Source organism: Desmodus rotundus, chromosome 1, assembly GCF_022682495.2.
Source record: "Desmodus rotundus isolate HL8 chromosome 1, HLdesRot8A.1, whole genome shotgun sequence".
Lineage (NCBI taxonomy): Eukaryota > Metazoa > Chordata > Mammalia > Chiroptera > Phyllostomidae > Desmodus > Desmodus rotundus.
The window spans coordinates 197,163,811-197,172,909 of record NC_071387.1 but is presented as its reverse complement, the minus strand read 5'-3'; the positions used below and the strand labels follow the sequence as shown (position 1 = coordinate 197,172,909).

The following is a 9,099-nucleotide window of genomic DNA, read 5'->3' as shown; positions in this document are numbered from 1 at the left end:
AAGTCACATGAGCAATTTTATTTATTTTTTACCACCAAGTTGAAATCTTTTATTTTGCTAAGTACAGGCAGAATATAACAGTTCACTTTACCGTTAAACACTTAACCACTGATGACTCTCTAAGATTCTGTTGTCCTTCACAGTTCAGGTGCCCAATCTCCTGTGAAAGCCCAACTTCCCTTCCTTCTACCCACCGAATTAGTCTTTTTTCAGAAGTCTTGTCTGATGTTTTCTGTGTTGATCTCTCCATGTTGCTGCTTCATTTGAAAGACTTCATCGGTTAATTGTACAATAGTCATTTCAATCTTATAATTCTTATTGGCTAAAGATACCCAATTTGACTCCATTTCTCTTCATTTAGATCCAGCGGTGAGTTGTATGTTCTTTTGCTGCCAGTTTAAACCTTCAATTGTGTTTTTTTAACTTCTAGAGCTCTTTCTGTGTATGTTCAACCATACGAACTAGATTGTCATTACTACTTCCCTAGGATTTGCATCCATGCTGTGACATTGGTTCCAGATTCTCAATTTGAATCACTTGACACTCTAACTGGGCCATAGAATTGTTTACACGTTCTTACCATGCAGTGATGTCAATTTCGGGACCCGAGGAAGGGGCCAAAGTTCGTATCGTTTCACATACTGAGTAATTCTTTGGTTGTCCAGCAGCCAGTCTTTCAAATTCAATTCTCATTATGTTGATTTCAAAAGCAGAACAATCCAGGGCAGTCGGGTAGCTCAGGTAATCCTTAGTAGTCAGTATCTGCGAGTGTCTTCCTCCACCAGCGTGCGGCGCACTTCCCGCACATCAGGCGCTTCATAAGTTTGGTGAAAATACTGCCGCGCATCCACAACCTCTGCAGCCACCAAGCCAGTGCTGCGGTTCATAAGTTCGCAGGGGTTTTCTGAATATGCACAGGCCCAGGCCCATTTCATTATGATTTTAAATTTTGTAGTTTTCACGCTAAGCAAAGTATAAAAGACCCAGGTAAATTTCATGGGCGTACATTTTATTTAACACAATATATAGATAATATTATTTTAACAAAATTTGACACTGTAATTTTTTTTAACTAATCCTTCAAAATTCATTGTGTATTTTACTTACGGTACAGATCGATTTGGACTACCCACATATCAGGTGTACGACAGCCACACGTGGCCCGTGACTCCGGTATGGGCAGCTCCGTCTGGATGCTAGGGTACAAGAGTAGGTAACACAGGCTGGCCGCTAACTTCAGAGGCATTGCAGTCTAGTACAGAACACAGGCTCACACAATCAACGAAAGTGTAAAATTTTACACTTCTTAAAGTTAAAAAACATCAATAAAATTAATATTGTTGAAAACAGACCTTGTGTTTCATGTATTTCCACCACATATGTCATAGATTAATGTGTTCTCTGTATGGTTGAGATCATTCTTGCCATTTTTTTTTGGAAATGCATTCAAAATTAATGCTCCTTTGTAGTCTGTTAAATTCTTTTATGTTTGTGTTTTCCATTTTTCCCATATCAGTATTCCACTGTGAAAAAACTCATGAAGAAGGAGCATAATACTCCTTTAATGCCTTTATACACTGTTAAAAAATAAAGTACCTAGGTACAAAATAAAAAAAAAGTCATCAAAGAAAACTTTATCTATAGGTTTATTATAAAAGTAGTATATTTCTTATGAAATCTTGTAATTTTACCTAATTTATACATAAAAGCCAGTATGAAGAAAGTACTTAAGCATTAAAATGGTGATAGTATAGAACAAGTAAAAATATAAAGAGAATAGTATATACATAACATCAACTCAGTGTTGTTTAAAGATTTACCTTAATTGATTTCATGGAGTTCAGGCTTAATTGCTAATGGTGCTGATGACAGTTATGTATTTACTGACTTTTGAAGAATGAGAAATGCACAGACAAACCAGAAGTTTCGTGGTCACTCATCTAACTGAAAATCTTTTCTCATGTTGCTACCCAGCTAGAATTGCTGTAGGAGTTTAGGCAGAGAAGACTGTATGGACTGGAAGAGTCAGCTCCGTGAGAACTTTCTTTAGCTGGAATTTAATGACTGGATAGAGCTGGATTTTTTTTTCAGGAAAATGTAGGCGGGTCTTTCTCACTATGAAAAGCAACATAAATAGAGTTAAATTGACAAGAGTTGTTGGGAGAATAAAGCAGATGGCTTCAGTTTGAGAAATCACAGTTGAAAAAAAGGATGAGCAATGTAAGGCTAATTAATGGAGACTTAAAATCTTAAGCTTTGTCCAGTAAGTGATATGGTACCAATGTAGTTTTAAATCAGGGAAGTGGAATAATGAAAATGGCATTTTTGGAAGATTCATCTAGCAGAAGTGACAGGAGTGATGTAAAGCGGCTGAGGGGAAATATCAAGGAGGTTGGGTTGAGTGACCATATCCAATAATAGATTTGAAGATTTAAAACAAGCCTTCTTAAAATGGGAGACTTAGGGGATGGAGCTGGTGAAAAAGGGCAAGTAAGAGAAGGCTGAGGAAAAAGAGAGTAAATGTAGGATTAAATTTATTCAGAAACTAGGCTGTAACAGGATTTGGGGCTCTGGCTGTGCAGTGGGATGGGCAGAAAAAGGGGGACAGGGAATTCTTCCGCTAATAGTATGGTGTACACCAGTAACATTTTGAACCGTAGAAGTGACTTCTTTTAAGTGTCTCTTGTCCAGCATAAAATATAGTGGAGTTACATTTTACATTATTCTTAGATCTCATTCCTCAGAGCTAAAGTCAACTGAAGTTGGCTGAAAAATTACTAAGTGAACTATGGTGATTCTTCCATATCCTTTCTAAAAGCATACAGATTTTGGGTTGAATTATTTAGGAAACTATAAAACCAAACTGTATTTATGTTTGCCTTATTTCAGCATATGGTTACATTTTGAAAACTTTGCCTTAGCATAGCTTTAGATTGTGATAAAATTGGGTATAGCAAAAGCCAAATCACCAAATTCAGAGCAGTAATAGAATTTATAACTCATGTAATTACATGTGTAGGAAAACAATAAATATTTATTAATTATCAGGTATGAAGCCTATTGAGGGTATTGGGTATACATATGTAAACAAAATACAAAAAACAAAATAATAAATAAATAAACAAGAAAGAGAAACTGTCCTCTATAGTCATTAAACAAATGAATACATATATACATATATATTTATACATTTTGAAAAGTGATTGTTATGAATTGAATTGTATCTTCCCCAAGCTCATATGTTCAGGTCCTAGCTCCCAGTACCTCATAATGTGATCTTATTTGGAAATAGGTGTGTTGAAGATGTGATTAGCTAATTTAAGATGAGGGCACAATATGAAGTAGGGTGAGCTCCTAATCCAATGTAACTACTGTCCTTATAAAGGGGAAATTTGGATATAAACATGATCACAGGGAGAACAACATGTAAGGACCAAGGCAGAGATACAAGGGTGATGTTTCACTAAGCCAGAAATACCAAAGATTTCTAGTAAATCACCAGAAGCTAGAAGAAAGGCATGAAACACTTTCTTCCTCACAGATCTCAGAAGGATCCAACTCTGCTGACATCTTGAACTCAGACTTCTAGCCTTCAGGCCTGTGGGACAATAGGTTTGTATTGTGTAAGTCACCCAGTGTGTGGCATTTTGTTATGGCTGCCCTACCCAAAAAGTCGAGTGCTACAAAGTCTATGGAGACTTATTTTAGATTGGATTAGTTATGGAGACCTCTTCGAGGATCATACATTCTGGCAGATATGCAAAGGATGAGAATGAGTCAGCCGTGGACTGTGTTCGAGGGAGTGACCTGGGCAGAAGAAAGAGTATGTGCAAAGGCCCTGAAATAGGGAAGAAGTTGGCACAAGTAAGGACATGAGAAAAGACCAGTGCGTCAGGAACACAGCCAGGGAAGGAGAGAGGGGCACAAGATGAGACTAGTTAGACCTTCGTAAGGAATTTGAAGTTTATTCTAAGACCAATAAGGAGACTTTCATGGGCTTCAATCAAATAGTGATATAATCCAATTTATATTTTTAAATAAATTCTAACTGCCAGCCAGAGAATGATATAGAAAGGGAAGTAGGAAACATAATTAGCAATGACAACATTGGACCAGGTATGAAGGCTTAGAATAAGCTTGTAGTAGCAAAATACAAATGATTTGAGAAAATGTTTCATATCAGGAGTTAGAGGGACTCTGTCAGGTTTTTGTCTTGAGCTACTGGGTACTTCTTATTGAGATGCTGTTTACTGAGGTAGAAAGGATGGAGGATGGCAAAAGGGGTAGAAGAGAACAAGAATTCAATTTTGGATGTGCTAAACCTGATATGCCTGTGAGATAGCCAACTAGGAATGCTAAATGGAAGGTTCCTTGGGCCAGCAGAAGTCTGAGGAGGAGGAGGAGAAATGGGAGTTATGTTGATTGTGCAGTCACTCCGGAGTATTGAACACTAATAGTGCGGCTGAAGTCTCTGGATTCCCAGGCCCATGGCCTTGCAACCTCATGCACATGCCTAGTCAATGACATTATGGTATCATTCAATTTGGTATAAGGGGGGTCCTTTCAGGGGTTATACTGAGAATAAATGTACAAGCACCTCTGTGGCAAATAAAAAGACACAGACTGATGAAGATTAGTGACATGCTGTCAACAGCACGGGAGTAAGATTCAGAAGGCTGGAAATGTACTTTCAGCCTTCTTACCTATTGGTTTAATTGTGCCTCAGAAAAATGATTTCATAGTGTCAGAAGACCTCCAAGATACCTATTAGTTTAAACATTTGACAACTCCCTAGAAATTACACTTCTGGATACATAGCCTGACAATATTCTTGTACATGTGTACAAGGAGATATATATAAGGACTCTCACTAAAAACACTGTTTAAAACAGCAAATTTAAAGGGATGTAAGCATCCACCAAAACAAACAAACAATGCTATATTTATATGACAGAAAGCTATCCAGCTTTTTTAAAAAAATGAACTAGATCTATGTGTTTACGTAAAGATCACCAGTATTGAATGTTGAATGCCAAAAAAAGTAGATCTTAGAATTATACTTGAAATAATTTACCTTTTGTGGAAGCACATGTAGGTAAAAATGTTAACAGCAGATGAGAAGGATGCAGTTCTGGTTAAAAATTGGAATGGGGAAGCAAACAAAGCTAATGATGAGCTATATAGAGAGCTGCAAGTTAATGTTTTATATAAAATATACATGTAACAGGGTTAAAATGAGTATGGTATATTATATTTTTTAAAGATTTTATTTGTGTATTTTTAGAGAGAGGGGAAGGGAGGGAAAAAGAGAGGGAGAGAAACATCAGTGTGCGGTTGCCTCTCACATGGCCCCCCACAGGGGACCTGGCCTGAAACCCAGGTATGTGCCCTGACTGGGAATGGAACTGGTGACCCTTTGGTTCACAGGTCAGCGCTCAATCCATTGAGCCACAACAACCAGGTCTGTTATATTATTTTTTTTACATTCATATTAAATTAACATTATGACTCCACAAGTATGTTAAAATCAATCATTTTCATTATCATAGAGAATAAAAGTCTCATTTCAATAAATTGTATATTTTAATACCATATATTAATTTCTTACAAGTAGAGAAATCATTGTATCCCTAACATATTTTTTCATTTTTCCTTTATAAATTTACACAATTTACAAACGTTGTGAAATTACACAACTTTTACTTGACAGACTCTGAAATGAGTGGTTCAGTTGAGTTAGGCACTCACATTTATAGTACTTCAGATAGCAGCTTTCTAAAGAAGGCCCTGTAAGCCCTATTCTACAAACAAATAATTCGATGTTCTTAGAATTTAAAGCACCTGAAGATACAGAGCTGGTAAATAGAAGAGAGAAAAGTTAAAACTCCATTGTTTTACTCTGTCCTATTCTTTCCATTACACCTGGATTGACACACACTTTTATGCTGAAAAGACTGCATAGCTTTCATAATTCCTTAAAGTTGGTGTTTTGTTGAGTTAATGTGTAGTTTACATATATATTGAACACAACAATCACGTATTTTGCTATAAATGCTGTAAAAATTCCGGAAACACACATTAGTAAATGAAGGAAATAAGTAACATTAGGAACTCCATCTTGATAATGGAATTATTCTTGTTAATCATAGAGAAGCTATTTTCCATGTTATGCTCTGGTTTTGTTTTTCTGTGTATCGTTATAACTATTCTCATTTTGTTCCTCTTTTTGTAAACTTAATAGTATGTTGTTATTTTTTTATGATGAAATGGACAAAGATTTTGCTGTATTTTGAACAGAAACAGAAATGTTACACTATTGTGGAGCGTGCAATTTTACTGGTTCACTTTCCAAAAGAGGAAAAAATATAAGACAATTTCAAGAAAAAACTATTATAACAGGTATATTTGAAAAGAGGTTCACACATGTAACTTTATAGTCATTTCAGGTGTTTGCTTCTTCATTTCTTGCCTTCTTTGCCTATTATCCCTGTTCCTCATCTTAACAGTTTTTGTTATACTTGAATGATGAGCTCAAAGCAGAAAAGCTGTTGTTTTCAACCTTTATTAATGTTTTCTAACTCATTTCCCTGTTTGCCTGCTGACAACCTGCCAAAATCACCCTCTGGTGAATTGTTAAAAGATTGGGGTAGCAGTCAGGGGACCCGAATGTGTTGCAGATAATTAGTAGATGAGATCTTTGTCACAGCAGATACTTGGCTACCCACACATCTCTATTTTAAGACTGAGTGTTACACAATGTCTATTCATTGTCTGCTTTAGTGTGAAGAGCACATCTCTGCATTGTATATAATAGAGCTGAGTTGAATGAGAAATTCCATTATTCTTTCGTTTTTCTGTACTGTCACTGGTTAACACATGAGATATACATATTTGGTGAGTAATTGAAACCACCTTGGACTTCTAAGCAGCTTCAGAAAGGGAAATCACCTGTTTTGCTACTTACTGAAGTAATCCAACCACCAGTCTTTGTTTTCCTGTAAAGGCAGGACACAAAAATCTCCGTAGGTGATCACGTTTGTCTTCATGCTAATGAGTTCAGATAAATTTGACTGGCAAGCATAGGGGGTCAGGAGATTAGTTCTTGAATCACAAAAATAGAAAATCTTTTTTCAGTGTAAGATAAGGAGTGATAAATAGAGGTAAAAAGAAGAAATGAGACTTTAGGATGATGAAAATGCCAGGACTTTCAGTGGACTTTCACCAGAATTGATGGCGGAATAGCTGGTAATAAGTTTTTATTTAGTGATGCGTTCTCTCTGAAATTCTAATGGTGAGTCCTCCTACACTGCACATGTGAGGTGTGCATGTGTGTAAGGTGTGCATGTGTGTGCTATATTCAACAGGCACATTCAACACTTGTTTAATTTTTCCCTTCTTTAGGTGCCAGCCTCTGTTTCAGTAGCAAAGGAAATTCCTCTGCTTATAGTGCCAATGGTCCCCAGGTATGAGAATTATGTAGTCATGCTATCATGGACTAGTTACCATAATATTATAACCAGAAATGACTTATTTTTAAAAGAATAACAACACCAAAACCAGTTTTCAAGTCTGAGAAGAAGGAGGAAAGATCACGTTTCTTCCTGTAACCAAGATGGTTAACTTGGAGAAGTCACATGAACTCCAAAAGTGACAGATTTTTTGTAAGTAAAACGTGTACAATAATAGCTGTTTTTTTTTTTCCGGAAAGATTCTTACCAAGGGCAATTAAATTGGTATAGTTAAAATTCATTTGAAAGTCTTAGATCTTTTACAAGTGTAAAGCTTTATTAGTAATAATCTAAATATTGACCTTGGCTTCTTTCCTAAATCAGCATTTATTCATTTTTCAAAAATTAATAGGTGCCTAGTATATTTCAGGTATTTACTGTTCTAGGTATTGGAAATAGAGTAATAAACAAAAAAGATGGTAATTTTTGCCTCTATAGATCCCAAGCATTAGTGAATTCAAATAACAATAATAGAAAAAATTATAAAATCAGTTGATGATAAGTGCTAGAAAATAAAATAAGACAAGTAAGGTGCTTTAAATATGAGTGACTTATAGAAAAACTTGAAGGAGGTGATGCCAAAGCAGTGAGTAAGGTTCAAATTGTGTATTGAAATACTGGTTTAAAAAATATTCATTCATGAATGAATGATATCCCATGACTCAATCAAAGACATGTATATCACTTACCGATATTTCATAGACAACTCAGTGGTTTGGTACTTAAAATTTGTTTCTTACCCCATGCTTTTATATTTGGACTGAAATTTTTAAAGATAATTTACTCTTTCTTCATTTCTTTGGCACACAAACAAAAAATTTTAATACATGCAATATACAGTATTTATTTTATATAAGGTCATGTAAATGCAATAATAAAATTAATCTGATAGCATATGCAAATTATGGTAAAGGGTAAATCTACTATCCAAAATAACATTGTACACTTGAGTGTTAAACAATAGTATTTGAGGAGAAAATTAAATTTTCAGTATGCCTCTCTTAAATTAAAACAAATTGTGTTTAAAATACGTGAATAAATAAAATAACTATTTTCTTGAAACTCAAAAAAAATAATGTTGGATTAGCCTATCTACACATAGTCACACACAAATTAATGTATCCTTTCTTAGCACAGATGACTGAGAAAACAGATCTAGAGGCAAAGGCTTATGTGTTAACATTCCATCAGGGAGGGAAATCCCTAATTCCTTAATTCTGGGGTGGAGGGTAGATTCCTAATACTATCAGGAAATTAAGGGGTGCATTACTAAACTGACCACCAGGTAATCCTGGTTAACTTGTGGGGGTGCATGTAGACCCAATGGCTCTCATCTTTCTGTGGCAAGAGGAAAAGCCTGACCTAGGAGGCTAGAGTTGTGTGCGAATGTTGTCGGTGGAAATTAGGCTCTTCCACGGGATCGTAAGAAAAGCGTTCCAAGGACCCGTGTATGGGAGACTGTGGTTTGGCAAGACGATTTATTTGGGTGGAAAGAGAAGCTTCCCCCTGGGTTTCCAATGTCCCATCTCCCTCCATCTCACCATGGAATAATTCCAACCTTGTCTTTAGCAAGGCCAGTGCAAAGGCCAGC

At 35.9% G+C, this 9,099-nt stretch overlaps 1 pseudogene; it reads right to left on the bottom strand.

Moving 5' to 3' along the window:
* Positions 1 to 209: 209 nt before the first annotated feature.
* Positions 210 to 887, bottom strand: LOC112320966 (pre-mRNA-splicing factor SPF27 pseudogene; annotated as a pseudogene).
* Positions 888 to 9,099: the final 8,212 nt, after the last annotated feature.